The sequence below is a fragment of the Quercus lobata genome, chromosome 10 (assembly GCF_001633185.2).
Source record: "Quercus lobata isolate SW786 chromosome 10, ValleyOak3.0 Primary Assembly, whole genome shotgun sequence".
Classification (NCBI taxonomy): Eukaryota; Viridiplantae; Streptophyta; class Magnoliopsida; order Fagales; family Fagaceae; genus Quercus; species Quercus lobata.
In genome coordinates, this window is record NC_044913.1 from 13,881,649 (window position 1) to 13,898,809 (window position 17,161).

Consider the following 17,161-nt stretch of genomic DNA (forward strand, 5'->3'; position numbering starts at 1 on the left):
TTAAAATTGAAACTCGAGTTCCATGTGGATTTTCCTTTCACATCACCTACCACCACTTACAAATCAAGACTTAAAAACTCAAGTTTTATCTTGAAGCTCGACTTTTAGACACTTGAGATACTAGTTTTTAACATTGTTTTGAAACGTGATAACTAACTAAATTTTTTGATATTTAATGTTATTAGGAAAAAAAATTCGGGTTGATGAAGTTGGTTGTTCTGTGAGTGCAGAAGATGGATCTGTCTTGGCTGTATTGGTTTGTGTAGGTCTAAGTGTTTGATGTTTGGTTTTATGGGGTTTGGAACAAGAAAAGAAAATCAAGAACAACAAAAAAGAAAAGTAAAGTAAAACAAATGAACAGAGAATAAAAATTGGAATTTTTGGCGAGGAAGGCAAAGTTCTTTATGCATTCGTGTGTAATTTTCTCTTTTTTCTACTTCTCCTCTCAAGACTCGCTCTAAGATTTTTCTGGAGTCTCTTCCAAATTTTCAAATTACAAACCTACTGAGAGCCTTCCCTGTTTCTTCTAACGTGGTTGCTTTTTATACCCAAATTCCTAGCCGTTTCTTTGTATTTTTCCCCACTGAGCCCAACGGTAAAAATGCAAAGACAGAGACTTGTTGCTTTTTATTCCCAAATTTGAAATTCCTAGCCGTTTCTTTGTATTTTTCCCTTCTGAGCTCAACGGTAAAACGCAAAGACACAGCTGATTTTGCAGGTGAGGTACCACTGCACAGTGCACGCCTCACCCTTATGTTTTGTTTTATGTTTTTTTTTTTAATTACAAAAAATCAAATTTTCAGCAAAAGAGTGAAAGATTCATTTGTGATAAATAAATAAAAACAATTGGTTTAAATAAAAGTGTGAGATTTGTACAATAAATAAAATGAATATTTTTGCATTTTTTTTTAATTGGGAAGATAATAAAATAGATATGAAAAATGGAGCTACATATGAGAGATAGAGAGAGATTGGAAAGTTTATGCGTATCATTTAATTTGTTTATTATTATTAGGTATCATGCAAAAGAGTATTGTTATAATTTGTTTTTATTATTAGGTATCACACATGCAAAAGAGTATCCTTGAACGAAATAGGTTGTATATTTTTGCAAAACCCAAAAAAAAAAAAAAAAAAAAAAAAATCAGATTCCAAACTATATTGAGTGTTTGTTTGGATCACATCTACGTTTTGGACATTTTGCATTTCAAGCATTTTTTTTAACCAACGCTTAATGCACTGTTTATGGGACATGAACGATGTATTTAGGCCAATGAACAGTGCAGAACAATAATAAACAGCAACAAGAAATTATTTTTTTATTGTTTTCAATTTTTAGCAAAATAAGCGGTATCCAAACGCACACTAATTAAATCAAGATAAAACTATTCAAAGAAAAAAAAATAGAATGGCAGAAAAGAGAGATAGGGGCACACAAACAGTCACTCCTACAAAAACAATCATATTGTAATTTGGGTTGGTAAAATAAAATTAGGGTTACAATTTGCAAAACCATGGCAACAACATCGATACTATCGTCATAATGGAGCAATTCAAAGCTAGCATCCAAGAAGGTGTGGGCCAATTGATGCCTGGCACCACTTGCCTTAATCCCTCAGTGGGGTGGCCATTGGAGGGAATGGGTGATGTGGAAGGTTCCAATGACAAGGTGGTTTGTGGAGGAATGGCTCTGGTGGATGGAGCTCAGGGGTGACCATTGGAGGGGAATGGTTGATGTAGGAGGTTCTGGTGACAAGGTGGTTTGTGGAGGAATGGCTCTGGTGGATGGAGCTTGAGTTGACGAGGAAGAGCAAAAAAGACGTGTGGGAGGATTTCCCAAATTCTATAGTTTATGGGATGATTTGAAATCAATGGACTTGGACCCCAAAATCCTTGGCTGGATTTGAGCCAAAGCTAAATTCTTCTCCTTTTAAATTACCTAAACAAGAAATTTAGATTTGGACCTTCAAATCGAAATCATAAGCACATTTGTAAGTCCAATTCACAAAATCTTAGTATCTAAACAAATCATAAGTATTCTAAAATGTTATTGTAACTTCATGAATAGTTTAGAAAACATTGAACGAGATGTAAAGAAAAATGGCAAGCCATGCGACTAGAATAATTGATATTGAAAATATTTCCAAGGGCACTTTTGGTATATTTTAATATACCCTATAAAGTAAAGGTCTAGTTAATGAGTGCTTTTGAGGTTTTTGTTAATGAACCATATTAGGAAAGTTTTATGACACTTTTATAGGAAATATAATAATAAAAAAGGTAAATTCCACTAATATACCCTGAGGTTTGGGCTAATGTTAACTAAGTCCAAAACATTTCAAAATTGACCAATTTGATCCTTAAAGACAACTTAACGTTAACTTCTGTTACTCATTTTTTATTTCTTTCTTAGACCTGTCTCTCTACCCACTCTCTTCCCTCTCCTCCCTCTGTTCCTCTCTCTCTCTCCAAACCCCAAAAGAGTAGTAGATCTAGATACTCAGAGCCCAATTCAGATGCATATATATATATATATATATATATATTTATATCAAAATACCATCGAATTCCTCAAACTCTAAACCTAAAGCAAAACAAAAGATCAGAACTACAAACACCATCGCTTTTTCACTCCATTCTCAGTCACAGAAGCTCGATATGTGGAGGGAGGGATGGTGGTGGTGGGTTCCGATATGGGGTGGATTTGCTGTGGGGTGGTTGTGGGTTTCAATGGGGTAGTGGTTTGCTACAGATTTTTTGGATTTGGATTTTGTTGTTGTGGGTTTGGCTGGAATTTATAGCCAATGGTGGTGGCAGATTTGAGGTTAAAGGGAGGAGGGACGAATGAAGAGAGAAGGGTAACAAAGAGGGATGAAACATCATCTAGGTTTGGGAATTTACAATGACTGCAAGCTCTGACTTGGAGATTTTCCTCATTAATAGAACTAGAAATAGATGTAGAGACTGAAAATAATTTTTGGCTTCCCATAACAATTGTTTTGGGAGTTTGTACATATATATATATATATATATATAAATAAATGATCAATACAGATTACATTGAATTTGAATATACAGATTACATATATTTGAATTTCACATTGCAAGATTTTAGGAACCTCTTATCAGATAATGGTTGGCTTGGCTTGTGGTTATCTCCACAGGATGTTTGAACTAGCTAGGATTGTTTGTGCTTCAATATTCACGCTAGAATCCAATGAGGATAAGGTTGGTTTGATACTCATAATCTTTTGCCATTGGTAAACTTAGATTGTCCTCTAGGAAACTGAGAATGATTTTTGCTTGCTTTCTAGGTGGAGCAGAAGAGAGTTACAGTGAAGGGAGAGAAACTAATGGAGGATTTAATAGTGTTAGGGATTATATTGTCTCTAGGGATCAAATTGGTTAATTTTGAAATGTTTTGGACCTAGTTTACATTAGGCTAAATCTCAAGCTATATTAGTGGAATTTACCCTAAAAAAAACTATAAAAATATTTTCGTGTTTTTTTTTCATTTCCCATAAAAATACTTGTTATTAGTGTTTTGTTTTTTTTCTCACAAAAATATTTGTTATTAGTTTTCTCCAATATTTGAATAAATTTTTAGTGCTTTATTTATAGACAAAATAGAAAAACAATAAGAGTGGAGTAGTGATCTGATTTTATATTATGTGTTTATAAATTTAATTTGCATGATATAGTGGTTGATATATAGGCATTTTTCACATCTACTGAAGAACACAAATATCGTTTTGGTAAAATAATAATGCAAACATCATTCAATTAATTTTTTACAATTTTTATTGTGTGTCATTAAATTTTTATTTTTGTTGGACTTTGTTTCAATTATTGTAAAAACAACTAAATTTGAGCAAGTACTAACCTACAACTTCTCTAGCATCCCCCATCAATGACCTGGAAAATTCATCATGCATAATATTAACCTACAGCCTCTATACAATTAAAGAGAAGAGGCTGATGAGTAACGATTAGTCAGGCCTTCTAAATCCATTAATGCTTTTATCAAACCATATGCCTTTTCCCACATATAATGATAGATTCATACATTGATAAGATTAAATTTGAAAAGAAAAAAAATTGGTCCTTGATTTTGCTAAAATTGGTTCAGAATTCAACTTACCAAGTCTAGAAAACATAAAGAAGCACCTAGTTTAATATGGTGACCTCTAAAAAAAAAAAATACAAGAAACAATGGAGGTTAATAGGTCATCTAGGAATTCAAATTTATAGTTGTTAGTATTGTACAATACACGATCATAGCCAAAAGGTACTGTATCGCGAGTGCATATTAGTCATGTCAAAGAATGGTACAATACATACATGCGCATAGTATGAAATGAGAATCATATAAATCAGACAATACATAAACATATAGGTCTAAAGGGAAAGCTACGTATTTGGTCCCTAACCTTTATACCATATTTCAATTTGGTCCATAACCTTTTAATTGTGTCAATTTATTCCATTTAATTTCCTAGTTGTGTGTGTGGCAATTTTTAATATTATCTTAATGGACACGTCAGTATTTACTGTGCCAACAGTGCACTCCATTTGCCACATTAGCAATTTCCATTAGTGGGCTGATGGTAAGGACCAAAATGAAACGATTTTTTTCACACACACAACTAGGAAATTAAATGGAATAGAAAAATAAAGAGAAAAAAAAAATGTAAGTATGCAATTCTATTTCATGAACACTTAGATTTAGGCAAAATTGTGGGCAAAGTAACAAGCATGATGCAGCAAAAAAAAAAAAAAAAAAAAAAAGAGAGAGAGAGAGAGAAAAAGAAAGAAGAAGAAGAAAGAACCTTTTGGTTTTGAAATTGTAGATTGTTTTCAAGAATTGATCATATGTCTCTCTCCTGTCCTTAAACGTTTCCTCCACAATGTCCAGATATTCAACTATATCTTACTTTACCTGAAAGCCTACTAAACAAAACAAAGTAAAAACGTGCATTGATATATGACCATGTATACCTTAAACATTGAAAAACAAATAAACATACAAACAAAAGTAATTGTAATGTAATACACTAATACTACAACATTAGAGTAATAGGTCTAACAAATGAATCACTAAATCCTGATTTTTTTTAAATCAAAACTTTAATTTGATAGATAAACCCTAATATCATATACTACCAAAAAAAAACCCTAATAGCACTTACTACGCAAAGCTCTTCCTCTTCTGTTTGGATGAATGGCAATGCCGAGGAGAAAGTATATGCTGTTTCTGAAACTCCAACTCAGCATCCGTGTGGTGTTTCTAGGTCCAATGGAAAATTGACATATGTATTAAAAAATTAAACATCAGCAGCTCAGTTAAATTAAAATAAAAAGACAAAAATGCCCAAAAATTTTCAAAGCCCCGCCATTAAAACAACAACACGCATTTTTCCTTTTTTGAAAATCAAAATCTTCTCTCCATCTCTGTTTTCTCTCGCACCGCTCTCTCCTCCAAACCTCCATAGCCACTGCCTAGCATCATCGCCGGAGCTGCCGAACATAACCAATTCCGAAAAGATTGGTCTTTGTCTGGTAAAAAAACCTCAAAATTATCTCTCATTCTCGTTGCTTCCAACCCCAAAGCTAGAAGATTTCTTGCCGTTTCCAACATCTATATCACAAAAAAGTTTTCTTCTCTTTTTCTATTTATTTATTTGTATTTTTTACATCTTATTTGTTTTTTTTTTTTTTTTCCTTACTGAAAATGGGTCTATCTTTTTATGATGTTGGATTTGGCAACATAATCTTTCTTATTTTTATAACCAAATCTTACCTGAAATGGTTTTATTCTGTTATGAGATGAGAACATCTGATGTTGCAAGATTTGTATGATGATGGATTTGGCTTTGCAGGTCTGTTATGGGGTTGAGATTTGGTTGTTTTTATTTAGGGAAGAGACGAATCTAATGGGGACTTAGAGTTGGAGTTTGGAATTGTGAGTTCGGGGTTTATTTGCTATCATTGTTTTAATTTGTATTATTATCTTATTATCAATGTCTATAAACTTTACATGGGATTGGACTGCCTAGATTAATTTTGATGGTTCCTTGTAGCTAATTTATGATGCTATTCATGTTGTGAGTTTGGGGTTTAATAGCTATTATTCCTTGTTTGAGATTGTATCCTATTTATTATCAATGTCTATAAACTTTACATGGGATTGGGCTGCCTAGATTAATATTGATGGTTACCTGTAGCTAATGTACGATACTACTCATGTTGGTTGCCAAGCCGAACTAAGATCGTATAGTGCTAGCCATGTACTTTGTTACTTGAATATAGGTTCTACTGTTATGTTTAGTATACATTACATTTTTGTTGATATAATTTTTTTTTTCATGGTGCAGAGATGGATGTGTAGTTTTTTTCTATTGCACAGTGAAAGAACATCTTGGATAGTATTTTTTACTTTAAAATTTTTTAGTTAGCATAGTTGAAAATTTGGATAAGTGATGGTATAGCCAAACATTAATTATAGCTGTCAATTTGGAAAACTTTTGTAACTAATGAAGTTACTCAAACGTGATAGATTTTGTGTATGCTTGAGTAGCTTCTAGTTAAAGACTAATTATATGCAAATGATGAAAGTTTTTATGCAATAGTACATTTTATTCTTATATATTATTTTCTATATGTGCATGATATGGTTATTCAAGTTGAAGGATAGTTATGCATTGTCTTCTTTTTTATGACTTTGTGGCTAACCCGATAAGCCATCATCGACAGTCACAATTAAATCACCTTAACCCACTGATTGAAGACAAATCAGCCACCGTGTGACCCATTCCACAGAAAGAAGGAAACCTGACAGTGACTGTAAGTAATTTGCAGTTTAGGTTTCATATTTTGGGACTTGTGTGTTTTGGATTTTGTGTTTTTTAGTTTCATATTTGTGTAAATGTTTACATTAGGTAGATTAATTGTGGATATGAAGTATTGTTAGTTTGTTTGTTGTAGGGAAAGAAAGTTCCAAGCTTCATAAGGAAGATGGCTGGGAGGTCTTAGCAGGGGAGGGCATTTTTTGTTGGTGACAAGCATGGAAATGTGGCCCATCCCAGAGGGAAGAGAAGGCCACCGAAATGTGGACTTGTTAGTGAGCCTATTTACAAGAAGACTTTCAGAAGCACGGCAGCCCCACCAAGCACACCATGATCAAAGAAGCATGACATAGACAAACTTTATAGTCTATTTTTGGATATGACTAATTGTGTCTTTTCTAAGAATGCAAAAAAAGAACCAAGTGTATAACATTTGTTTACCTTTTGCACCAACATTAATTAACATGGATGTGAAACCTTAGATAATTTGGTAAATGTATTGATGGTAACACCCAAACATGAGAGGTGATATTGTGGAATGAAATTATGCGGGTTTTTTTGTTCATGGAATGTTTATCAGATGTGTGGAAACTCACTTCCTGGAATAAGCTTCTTTGCTATAGTTACATTGTAATTTAGTACAAAACTACTTGGAAAGTTTTGCTAGTTATGAGCTGATTAGTTTGTAATAGACCTTGATGGCAATGTGATGCATTAATGATAGAATGTTTGCATAGAGATCATGAATGATTTCTGAGTACAATGTAAAATATATGGTTCAAGTTAATGGCTTTTCAATTACACATATAACCTTTGATCATTGGAGGAGCCAACTTTGCTTCTGCTATATCAGGTTATGATGAAAATGCTGCTGTTGTCTCAGGAGTTGGAACACTTGTATAAATCAATGTTAGAATTCCTCCAAAAATATACAATTTGAGATTTCATGAACAAAGTGCCATGTTTGTTTATTTATTTTAATCTTTCAAAACAGACAATCCATCAAATGGGTGACAAAGTACATTACAAATCATAACAATAACATTAAAATGTAAATTTGATCCAAATTAGCTAAACTTTTGGCAAAATCTTTTTGTGCTCCACTCTAGCCCCATTGCACCATATCATAAGAGTCACAATAATTACAAATGCAACCCACTATAACAACAATGCAATCCTCAATTTTTTTTCCTCCTTGTGGTGTACAATTAACTCATCTTGATCAACTCTATCTTTATCAATCTTTTGCATGTGTTCTTGTAGTCGACATATAACTCTGTTCAAACCAAAAAAGAATGCCCTCCCCCATTCAGACCTCCCAGCTCTCTTCTTGGTGAAGCTTGGAACTTTCTCTTCCTACAACCAACAAACCAGTAGGTAACACATTATAACCAATGGAACCTAAGAAATTGAACTCAAATAACTATTGAGATAACATCAACTTTAGCTAACGTATCTCCAGCTAAAGTCAAGGGATCAAATAATAATGTTTAAGATTCTTATGTTATCCAATCACTACAAACTGATAATGTTTAAGAGTTCTTATGTAATCCAATCACTATAGTATAGCTATCTGTTGTGTCATCTAGTAAAACAGATCTTTGTATATGATTTAATATAAATATAATTGGTGGCTGTTACTTAGAATTAATTAAGGAAGCAAGAAACAAAATATTTTGTATTAGTTTCTTTAATAATTATTTAACAATGGGGTAGGCTATGTAATTATATCAACAGAAATATAATATCTACTACACATAACAGCAGTAGAACCTATATTCAAGTAACAAAGTACACTGTTAGTAATATATAATCTTACTTCAACTTGGCAACCAACATATTAATCTAGGTAGCCCAATCCCATGTAAATTTTATAGACATTGATAATAAAATAGGATACAAACTAAAATAAAGAATAATAGCTACTAAACCACAAACTCACAACATGAATAGTATCATAAATTAGCCACAAGGAACCATCAAAATTAATCTAGGCAGCCCAATCCCATGTAAAGTTATAGACATTGATAATAATATAGGATACAAATTAAAACAATGATAGCAAATAAACCCCAAACTCATAATTCCAAACCCCAACCCCAAATTCCCGTCAGACCTGTCTCTTCCCTAAACAAAAACACCCAAATCTCACCCCATAACAAACCTACAAAGCCAAATTCATTATCATACAAATCTTGCAACATTAGGTGTTCTCATTCCATGACAGAATAAAACCATTTCAGGTAAAATTTGGTTATAAAAATAAGACAGATTATGGTGCCAAATCCAACATTAAAAAAAGATAGACCCTTTTATTTTCGGTAAAAAAAAATATACAAATAAGATGTGAAAAATAAAAAAAAAATAAATAGACAAAAAGAGAAAAAAAAAAAACTTACTTCCAACCCCTAAAGCCGGAAGCGGCAAGAAAGCTTCCGGCTTTGGGGGTTGGAAGCAACGAGAATAATAGATGATTTTGGGGTTTTCTGACCAGATAAAGGTCGATCTTTTCGGAATTGTTTATGTCCGGCAGCGATGCTCCGGCAACAACGCTAGGCACTGGCTATGGAGATTTGGAGGAGAGGGAGCGGTGTGAGAGAAAGCAGAGATGAATAGAAAATTTTGATTTTTTGTTTTAATGGCAGGCTTTGAAATTTTTAGGGGCATGTTTGTTTTTTTTATTTTAAGTTAACAGAGCTGTTGATCTGTAATTTTTAATACATGTGTCAATTTCTTATTGGACCTAGAAACACCATATGGATGCTGAGTTGGAGTTTCAGAAACAACATATACTTTCTCAATGTCGAGAGTGAGACTGTGTGTGACAGTGAGAAAGAGAACAGTTAATAAATGGAATCGTTCAATTCAAATTGATAAATGGATCCATATAATTGATGGATTTTCTGGCCCATTTCAGTTTTCGATTCAAACCCACAAGCCCAACCCAAACAGAATTGATTTACATTGCCACTGTTTAATGCGTTGTGAGAAATTAGGCTTTCATAAATTATTATTATTATTTTATTAAAATTCAATAAATTATTACATTACATATAATATGCTTTAATTATATTCTAAAATTTCAAATTTATCAAAACAAAATTCTCAAGATACCAAAATCAATTAACTATTTTTTTTTTTTTTTTGAGAATCAACTAAAAATAAAAATGAGAGTCATAAAATAAATTTATATACATGGTGAGTTGGGTTGAGTAAGATGAGTTAAAAAGCCATCAACCCAAGCCCAACTCAAAACTTAAAATAAAATTTGAACCCAATTGGATTGGTTTCATCAGGTTGGTGGGTTTGATATACACTCCTACTTGTAGCCGAGTATATTACTTTTTAATATTTCAAGGAATTATGGACTATCATGAAAGCAATATGTATCCAAATTATAAAAAAATAAAAATAAAAAAACAAAAATATATTTTCGTTAATATTATCTCTTTTTTAGCAAGTTTGTATTATAGTTGATGTCTTATTCTTAAATAAAAAGATTCAGCCTTAGGGCAAGCATTAGGTCCAAGAACACTAGACCCAAGTCAATTCCCAAGTCTTAACATAAGGTTAAAATAGTTTCCACGTCATGAGGTGAAAGTAACACCTAAAATTACAGTTTTCAAAAACACCTAAAATTACAAAACTCTAATTTTTGCTAAAGAAAATGTGGTCAATAAAAGCTATCAATAAATTGGACTAGAATTTGGATCCTCTCCGTTTCAAAGTTTTCAAGGCCATAATTTAAAGTTGAATAAATCTTTTTTTTTTTTTTGATAGAAAAATTTGAATAAATCTAAGATTTAGATTTTCCCAACTTATTACTTTTAGTTTAGTAACCATTGTTAAATTTTTATCGATGTTAAATTTTAAATGAAGTGGCAAAATTTAGATTCTAGATTTATTCAACTTTAAATCATGACCTTGAAATAGACAATTTTTATTTTATTTTGAAAAGGAGAGGACCTTGCAAGCGTTAAGAAGAGGCTCATTCGTCTGGATTTTTGCAATTCCTGGCTCAGTTGTAATAAGCATCCCATCTTTAACTACCATAAGTAAGCGGTCTAAGAGGTACCACTTGGACTAACAAGTCCGGTGGCACCTCTCAGTCTCTCACTATCTCTTACAAGGCTATCTTTTGAGGCTTCGAGCTAATCTCCAGGTGGTCAAATAAAGATCCTTCTTTTTTTTTCTTTTTTTTTTTTGAGATTCATCCAATCTCCCCTGGTTTTCCCCACTTTAAAGGGATTATTATTCTGCTCAGAAGACAACTCCTTTCTTGAAGCAGGTTTTGTGATTTTTTTTTTTTTTTTTTTTTCCTATCTATGACACCATATTAAAAGTAAGGGAAAATAACATTTTATCCCCCTAAACTATACCCATTCTATACTTACCTCCCTAAACTATGAGAATGCACAAATTTACCCTAAACTATGATCCTTTTAAACTTATCTTCCTAAACTATGAGAACGCATATTTACTTCCCTAAACTATTTTCCGAGAAAGTTAAATTAATATTTAAGGATTTTTTTTGCAGTTCTACTCTGTCCATTGTCTAAAGTACTTTCTTTTAAGTATCCCCTTGTATAAATTCTACTCCCATATTTTATAAATTAGTTATGACAATCAAATTTACTGTTACATCAATCAACACAAGGAAAATTTGGGTCTTATTAGGATCTTTAAGGATTGTTGGATCGATTCGATCCTACTGACACGCGATCCTACTACAATCCCACTATAATCTTATGATCCAACTCCTGATTCATCCAACCATGTGGCAATAATAGTACTTTGTATTTGGAGTTGATATTGGTATAACCTTTTTTTATTGGGACACATAAACCTTCATAAGAATTATCCTTTATACTTAATAATAATGGCTCAATATGTCTAGGGCCTATTAGGTCGCTTCTATCCATTGAGTTTTTTCTTAAGCTAAGACAAGGAAAATTTTATTCTTAGTAGGATATTTAAGGATTGTAGGATCGATTCTACTGGCATGCGATCCTACTACAATCCCACTATAATCCTACAATCTGTTGCGGCTTAAATAATGCTCCCAAGTGCAAGATTGTTGCGAAGTAATAACTTGAAAAGTCCGAGGTCGAATCCACAGGAAAAAAGGAATTGATTAGCAAACCACAAGAGAACAAAACTAAAATAATAAAGTTTAACTAAAGAGATTTTTTGGTAGTTTGGTAAAGGTAATTTAAATTGAGTGAAAATAACAGTATATTAAGGTGCTAAGGTTTAGGGATCCACACACAACACATCTATTGGTAGTCTTAACAATATTTATTTTATAACTCAACTAAAATTCATACAAATGATGATTTTAGTCGGATGATTTAACAATAAAAACTCAAGAATTAATTGTCTAAGGTAGTTTCATGCAATTAATTGATTTTTAGGCAAAACAAAACTAGTGAATTAGTTCGAAGGGAATACTAAGCATTTAACGTGTCCGGAGTCTACGATAAATCAAAGGATTATATAGAATTAAACACTTTTCTAGATGAGTAAAACAATCAAAAACATAAAAACATAAGCATTAAAACCAATAAATAATTGTTAAGAACATACCAAAAAACAGTTGGGTTTAACCCATTGCCTTAGCAAGGCTTCTAGCAAGCCATAACACAAATAAAACTCTAAAAATTGTAAAGAAACTTTAAGAAAACCTAAATTATGTTCAACAGCAACTCTCCCTGAATTTTGCCCTAAAGAGCTTTTAAATAGGTCAAAGAATCCTATTACAAGTTGAATTCCCATTTGGAGAAAATCCCAGGTTTTTAGGCTTCACTTAACCAACGTTTTTGGCCCATTTTTAACTTCCGAATTCGGACTTTTGATAAACTATAAAGTTGTAACCCTTTAAGTTATCTTTCCAGCCCAACTTGAATCATCCCGATCGGACATATGAGCCGAATGTTATGCTCCAAATACTAAATAGTGTGCAGGCTGGAATCCTAATTCGAATTAGACTTGGATTAGGTGCAAATTTCCTTTAATTCCTTACTCCAATTGGACTTGAATTTAATTGGGTTGACATTCTTTAACTTAATCTTGGTCCTAGTCCATTAGCTTTCTTCTTTGCACAAATCCACTTATTTAATTTCATTATCCTACAAAAGACAAATTCACGCATTAAAATTCAATTAAGCACAAAATTGATTATTCAGCATTATTCCAAAATCAACTATAAAATGCATGAATTAACTCAAAATAAGTATGTAATGCTTCTCTAATAATGATATAAATGTGCAAAATTAAGTTATTATCACTCCTGATTCATACAACCATGCGTCCAACCATTTGGCAATAATAGTAATTTTGCATTTGGAGTTGACGTTGGTATAACCTTTTTTATTGGGACACATAAACCTTTATAAGTATTGTCCTTTATACCTAATAATGGCTCTAGAGTTCTTGCTTTGCATATCAAGGAAACTACTATAAACTGCCGCATTCCACAAGATCTGAGATTGATATTGCCTTATAGTAGGGTCGACTCTACATATTTTGTAGTGTAAGACCATAATTTAAAGTGAGACCTTTTACTCAGAGTTGTTAGTTTCTTCCAATATCTTAATGATGGTACGTGTTGAACACTTCTTTGCAAAAAGCCATCAATTTGATTTTTTTTTTTTTCTTTTAACAACTTTAGGCTCAATTGAATTGATTTCTTTGTTCTAATACCATTATGATCATGCCAAAATTATGCAATATTAACCATGTTATTAGCATGTTAAATGTCTTTCATATAAAATATGGCCACATTCCTATAAAGATTTTTCATATACGTAGAGTATTTTAAATACAAAATAAAAAGTTTTAAAAAATTGTAAATTCTAAGCAATATTGTTTTTATTAAATACCTCAATTCAGTTTCAAACAAATTCTTTTCAAATAATGCTCAAATTCACGGTCCCAAAAATAAGGCTTAGCCTAAGGCCAACTCAACACATTTTTAGGCCAGACACAAATATAAAATGTATTGTTACTTATTATTTTATAAGCGATACATGAATTAGAAAAAAATAGTTTGTAAACATAATAATACACATTGATAAAAGGTTGAACATTTGAAAATATTATAATATTTAAAAAAAAATTTATTTATTAAATATTTGGGACTTAATTAAATTTTTTACATCGCAAGACAACTAAATAAAATATTCTATTGACCAATAGAAGATGTCTTTTTTAAATAAATAAAAAAATTTAATATTTGGTCCCTAACCTTTGCATTATATGTCATTTTGGTCCCTAACTTTTTCAATATGTCAATTTAGTCTCTAACATTTTGGTGTTATATCAAATAGTTTTCGCTCTTAAATTACAGACGAAAAATATTAATGTGACTAACAGCCCAAATAAAAAATCATTTTCAATCTCAATTTTCTTATCTTTTACACTTTCTCTTTGCACTTTCTTTGGAAACAAACTCTTGCAAAAAGAAACTCAACAAAAAATTAAGCCCCAACCACTAAGAAAATACCGCATTTTCTCGGCATCCATACATAAGCCAAACAAACCAGAAGCACTAACACTTTCTCTTTCCATTGTCGTTTGTGTAAAGCCTCACCGGAGTGGAGAAGTCGTTGCCTTCACTTGGGAGAAGTTGAATCGTCTCCTAAACCTCTAGCTCCAGAGAGGACAGAGCCTCCAAGCTCCTCAACGCTTTCCTGCTCTACGACCCGATTTGGAATAGCCTCATCTCCATCTACGATATCAAGGGCAGAACTAGAATTTTATGAATAAGGCGCTAAAATAATAATAAATATAATAATTGAACCAATTTAATAGTATCATACAAGAAATATAAAAAGTTTGGGTATATTTTTTAAGAAAATTTGGAAGTAATTTTATAAAATTAGAAAAGTTTGGAGGGAGGGGGGCCCACCCTTCTAAGCGAGTCCACCCCTGTACAAGATCCACCTTATCCAAGCTCCTCAACACTTTCCTGCTCTACGACCCGGTTTGGAATAGCCTCATCTCCATCTACGAGATCAGGGGCAAAACTAGAATTTTATGAATAAGGGGCTAAAATAATAAGAAATATACTAATTGAACCAATTTAATAGTATCATACAAGAAATATAAAAATTTTGGGTATATTTTTTAAGAAAATTTAGGAGTAATTTTATAAAATTAGAAAAGTTTGGGGGGAGGGGGGCCCACCCTTCTAAGCGAGTCCACCCTTATACAAGATCCACCTCGTCCTCAACTGTCTTAGCATGAAGTGCTCCCTTAGAGCAACCACATCAGTTCATGCATTTTACACATCCATTTTTACACTAAAACCCTACTTTTTTTATTTTACACCTTCACTTTTATAAAATACCCACATCAGTTCATCTATTTTAACACCTCTTTTATTAAAATAATCGATATTCTCAATTTTTTTTTTATTTCCTCAACAACCAACGCACACGTTCTCTGAACCCATTTTCTTTCTCATTTATCTGATAAAGCTCTCTCTCTCTCTTTCTTTCTCTGAACCCATTTTCTTTCTCATTTATCTGGTAAAGCTCTCTCTCTCTCTCTCTCTCTCTCTGTGAACCCATTTTTCTTTCTCATTTTTTCTGTTAAAGCTCTCTCTCGCTCTCTCTCTGTCTCTGAACCCATTTTCTTTCTCATTTATCTGATAAAGCTCTCTCTCTCTCTCTCTCTATGAACCCATCTTTCTTTCTCATTTTTTCTGTTAAAGCTCTCTCTCTCTCTGTGAATCAACTCTCCCTCTCAGTCTATACCAATCCACAGCTCCCTAGCTCCGATCATCTCTATACCGATCTCCCTAGCTCCGATCCATAGCTCCGATCCACAGCTCCGATCAAGCAAGCACCGATCTCCCTAGCTCCGATCCATAGCTCCGATCAGGCAAGCTCCAATCCACAAGCACCGATCAGATCCGACCAGATAAGATTTGACCGAGATCTCCCTAGCTCCGATCCACAAGCACCGATCAGTTATTGTATCTTCCTAGCTCCGATCAGGCAAGACCCATACCCACGAGCTCCGATCAAGCGAGACCCACGAGCTCCGATCGTTCCAGTCAAGTGTATCTCTGTGTTTTTGTTTTTTTGTTTTTTTGTTTTTGTTTTTTTTTCACTTTTGAGCAAGTGTATCTCTATGTTGATTTGTCTGTGGATGTGTTTGGGTTAATTTTCAATTGATTTTGGGTTTTCTGTTGATTTTGGGTTAATTTTCAATTGAGTTTGGTTAATACTTTGTGCTAGATTGCAGTGTTTGTTGGTGGCTCTGGGTTTGGTGGTTATTCTGGCGCGCTAGGTTGTTGCAATGGTTGGGGAAGGGAAGCGGTTTGAAAGAGGAGAGAAAATAATATTAAAAAATTGTTTACACGGTGAACAGTAACCGTGTATATATGCATGATTACTATTCATTTTGCAAGACATCTTGTATATTTAGACATTTTTACATGAACTGATGTGGAAGGATTTTGGGGTAAAATATGTAAACTTGAGCATTTTTTGTATTTTAGATGAGTTTACATGAGCTGATGGGAATGCTCTTAACCCCAGATATGCTATGTGGACGTTGAAGATGATTAAAATCATTTCTAATAGAAGACTGAAAAAGTGTTTACCTGTTTTATAATCTCATCTAATATGAATGAATATAAAATCGCCACTCCAGCAGGCATTGTGTTCATACTTTAGACGGCAATACTTCTGTTTTGTTTTTATATTTGTTTGTTTTCTTTATAAAGATTGAATATACTAGTTTATTATAGTGTGTGTTACTGTTAGGCACTATATCCTTACTTCGAAAAAAAAAACTGTTTTGGGGAAAAAGAGAATCAGATGGAATAGATTTAATATAAAAACCCCACTTTGATAGATAACCCTAATTCTAATATCATGTGTGTAAGAGAAGAGAGAAAGAGAGAGCACTTACTACGCACAGCTTTTCCTCTTATGTTTGGATGAATGGCAATGTTGAGAGTGTGAGACTGTGTCTAATTACAGTTTGTGTGTGTGTGTGTGTGTGAGAGAGAGAGAGGGAGAGAGACAGTGTGAGAGAGAAAACATTTAATAAATGGAATTGCTCAATTCAAATTGATAAATGGATTCGGATAATTGATGGATGCTACCCCATTTTGGATTTTCGATTCAAACGCACAGGTCTAACACGTGGAACAACTAAAACCACTCAAGTCCAACTCGAACATAATTGGTTCACATTGCCATTCCTAGCAGCTAGGGGTGGGGTGTAGGGTGTGTATGGCTCAGGTTTGACGGTATTTTTAACCTAACTCGATTTTGTTAAGTTGAGAAATTCGCAACGCA

The 17,161-nt window shown here is 32.9% G+C and overlaps 1 long non-coding RNA gene across 1 annotated transcript; it reads right to left on the reverse strand.

Annotated features, from left to right (window-relative positions):
- Positions 1-14,202: 14,202 nt before the first annotated feature.
- LOC115963275 lies at positions 14,203-16,895 on the reverse strand. Its single transcript, XR_004085776.1, has 3 exons — positions 16,770-16,895; positions 14,755-14,852; positions 14,203-14,574 (listed from the first exon to the last, which is right to left on the reverse strand). It is a non-coding gene; the product is annotated as an uncharacterized LOC115963275 (long non-coding RNA).
- Positions 16,896-17,161: the final 266 nt, after the last annotated feature.